Raw genomic sequence first — 3,934 nt, 5'->3', positions numbered from 1 at the left:
CACAGAGAATTTAATTGACTTGCCTGAAGTCACATAGCTGACAACTGACAGAGCTGGGGATTTGAACCCATGACCTCTGAGTCCCAAGCCGGTGCTCTTTCCAAAGAGCCATGCTGCTTCCTCCTCCCTCCAGAGTTTGTGGGCAGCTTCAGCAGTTGCTACTCTTTTGCCCACTTACCTTTCCTGCCATCTTCATTCATTCATTCATGCATTCAATCATATTTATTGAGCATTTACTGTGTGCAGAGCACTGTACTAAGCACTTGGGAAGTGCAAGTTGGCAACATATAGGTACGGCTTGTGTAAATGCATCAGAGGTGGTGGCATGGGGCATCCTGGTTGTCCATGGTCCCCAGTGCCCACGCCCACAGCAGCCATGGGGCATGGTATGCAAAGGATATTTAGATCCCAGGATTTAACAATGATCGTATTTGGTAAGCGCTTCCTGTGCTAGGCACTGGATAAACTGGGGTGGCCAGTATAAGTAGCTGAACAAATCCCTCTGGGGTCACATCTGGAGAGTTTCCGGTACTTTACCAGTCTCGACTATGGGGGGGGAGAGTCAAGCAGAGGAATACCCATTCCATTCCTAGCTTGGGCAGTGGCTAGCGAGTGGAAGGCAATCTGCTACAAGTCAAAACCCACCTATGTTGGGCAGCAGCTGCAAGGCAGAAAGTCGAGGGTGGATACTCAAGTTTACTGCACAGAAGGAGACAGTGGTAAACAACTTCCATATTTTTACTAAGAAAACTCTATGGATCCACTACCCAAATGATTGCAGGTGGAGGTGGGGCACTTTGGAAGAGATGACATCGCTATGGGTTGGAGACGACTCGACAGCAAGAGAAGCTGAACAAATATTGTCTAAATAAGTATATATAAGGACCGCAAAAGGTCCTTATATATATATATATATATATATATATATATATGTATATATATATATATATACATATATATATATATATATATATATATATATATATATATAAGGTATATATAAGGTCCTCAAAAACCTCCAGTGGCTACCGATCAATCTGCGCATCAGGCAGAAACTCCTCACCCTGGGCTTCAAGGCTGTCCATCACCTCGCCCCCTCCTACCTCACCTCCCTTCTCTCCTTCTACTGCCCAGCCCGCACCCTCTGCTCCTCCACCACTAATCTCCTCACTGTACCTCGCTCTCGCCTGTGCCGCCATCGACCCCCGGCCCACGTCATCCCCCGGGCCTGGAATGCCCTCCCTCTGCCCATCCGCCAAGCTAGCTCTCTTCCTCCCTTCAAGGCCCTGCTGAGAGCTCACCTCCTCCAGGAGGCCTTCCCAGACTGAGCCCCTTCTTTCCTCTCCCCCTCGTCCCCCTCTCCATCCCCCCGTCTTACCTCCTTCCCTTCCCCACAGCACCTGTATATATGTATATATGGTTGTACATATTTATTACTCTATTTATTTATTTATTTATTTATTTTACTTGTACATTTCTATCCTACTTATTTTATTTTGTTGGTATGTTTGGTTCTGTTCTCTGTCTCCCCCTTTTAGACTGTGAGCCCACTGTTGGGTAGGGACTGTCTCTATGTGATGCCAATTTGTACTTCCCAAGCGCTTAGTACAGTGCTCTGCACATAGTAAGCGCTCAATAAATACGATTGATTGATTGATTGATTGATTGACCGAGAGGAGGTAGAAGATATGTAAGAAAGGTGGCTGTTAGGTCGATGTGCTTAGGGTGTTGAACTAACTTGGGGAAAAATTAGGAGAGAGTAAGCTCCTTGAGGGCAGGGATCGTGTCTACCAGTTCTATTGCCTTGCACTCTCTCAAACACTTAATACAGTGTTTACACACAGTAAGTGCTCTGTAAATACCAATAAATAGAATTAGTTGAGGTATGTTCTTTGTTTCTGAAGATGGTGAAGCCCGTGGAATCTCATTTTGGGCAGGGAACGTGTCCACCAACTCTGTTGTATTGTACCCTCCCAAGCACCTGGTACATGTCTCTGCACACAGTAAGTGCTCAATAAGTATGATTCAGTGATTGGCATGTGGTGTAACAGCTAACACAGTGAGAGACGGATCGTCTATTCTCCATTGTGTAGTAGTAAAAATGAATCCTTCGCTAATCTTCTGAGAAGATCTTAGAGAAAAAGATCTAATCTTAGAGAAGCAGCGTGGCTCAGTGGAAAGAGCCTGGGCTTTGAAGTCAGAGGTTGTGGGTTCAAATCCCAGCTCTGCCAATTGTCAGCTGTGTGACTTTGGGCAAGTCACTTAACTTCTCTGTGCCTCTTACCTCATCTGTAAAATGGGGATTAAGACTGTGAGCCCTCCGTGGGTCAATCTGATCGTCTTGTAACCTCCCCAGCACTTAGAACAGTGCTTTGCACATAGTAAGCACTTAATAAATGCCATCATCATCATCATCATCACTCTGAGACCCAACCCTGTTGAGAGGACTGCTTCTGGATATTCAGGTCTTCCCAAAAGCTTTGCTTTCAACGTTGCTCATGCTGGGCCTAGTGGAAAGACCATGGAATTGGCAACCGGGAGACCTGGATTTCAGTTCCAGCTCAGAATCTTGTCTGTTGGGTCAGCCTAAGTAAGTCACTAAACTTCTCTGTGCTCAGTTTTCCCATCTGTAAAATAGGGATCTGGTACCTGCTGTTTCTCCACCTTATGATTGTGACCTCGGTATTGCCCAGGGACTTTGTCTGACCTGAATATCTTGTAAATATCCTGTGCATAGTTTATCGTAAGCACTTAATGAACAGTAAAAATATTGTTTCCTTGTGTTTAAAGTATTGAGAAGCAGCATGCCCTAGGGGAAAGAGTTCAGTTCTGAGAGTCAGAGGACTTGTGTGCTGTATTTCCTTGGGCAAGTCACTTAACTTATCTGTGCCTCAGTTCTTTACTTCTTTAAATGCTGCCGAGTCATTTCTGATTCATAGCAGAAGCATGAGAAGCAGCATGGCCTAATGACAAGAGCATGGGCTTGGGAATCAGAGGATATGAGTTCTAAACCCAGCACCACCACTTGTCTGCTGTGTCACCTTGGGCAAGTCATTTCACTTCTATGGGCCTCAGTTACCTCATCTATAAATTGTGGATGAAAATTGCGAACCCCGTGTGGGACAGGGACTGTGTCCAACCTGATTACCTTGTATCTACTCCAACACTTAGAACAGTGCTTGGCATATAGTAAGCACTTAACAAATACCATAATTATTATTATTATTATTATAGCAACTTTATGGATTAATCCACAGAGGTTTTCTTGGTGAAAATATGGAAATGATTTAATAATAATGATGGGATTTATAAAGTGCTCACTATATGCAAAGCACTGTTCTAAGTTCTGGGGAGGTTACAAGGTGATCAGGTTGTCCCACTGGGAGCTCACAGTCTTAATCCCCATTTTACAGATGAGGTAACTGAGGCCCAGAGAAGTTAAGTGACTTGCCCAACGTCACAAAGCTAACAATTGGCGGAGCCGCGATTTGAACCCATGACCTCTGACTCCAAAGCCCATGCTCTTTCCACTGAGCCATGCTATTTCTCAGGTTTACCACTGCCTTCTTCTGCACAGTAGAAAGTTAAGTCTCTGCTGTTGTCTTTGATCAGTTACCTCATCTGTAAAACAGATTAAGACTGTGAGACCCATTTGGGACAAGGACTGTGTCCAACCTGATGATCTTGGGTATACTCCAGTGCTTAGTACAGTGCCTGGTTCATAAAAAGCACTTAACAGATACCATAAAAAAGCAAAACAAACAAAAAAAGTATTTATTGTGTCCTGCTTATTTACCAATCAATCAGTAGTATTTATTGAGCACTTACTATGTGGAGAGTGCTGTACTAACCACTTGGTAGAGTGCAATACAACAGTCACATTCCCTGCCCACAAATGAGCTTAGAGTCTCACCTGCATCCCCTTCCAGTTTTA

At 44.3% G+C, this 3,934-nt stretch overlaps 1 non-coding gene across 1 annotated transcript; it reads left to right on the top strand.

Moving 5' to 3' along the window:
• Positions 1-496: 496 nt before the first annotated feature.
• On the top strand, positions 497-635 carry LOC119929082. The gene has a single exon (XR_005451224.1). It is a non-coding gene; the product is annotated as a small nucleolar RNA SNORA7 (small nucleolar RNA).
• The last annotated feature ends 3,299 nt before the right edge of the window (positions 636-3,934 follow it).

This window comes from Tachyglossus aculeatus, chromosome 5 (assembly GCF_015852505.1).
Source record: "Tachyglossus aculeatus isolate mTacAcu1 chromosome 5, mTacAcu1.pri, whole genome shotgun sequence".
Lineage (NCBI taxonomy): Eukaryota > Metazoa > Chordata > Mammalia > Monotremata > Tachyglossidae > Tachyglossus > Tachyglossus aculeatus.
Note: the sequence above shows the minus strand (reverse complement) of the source record. Positions and strands in the feature narration are given on the sequence as shown.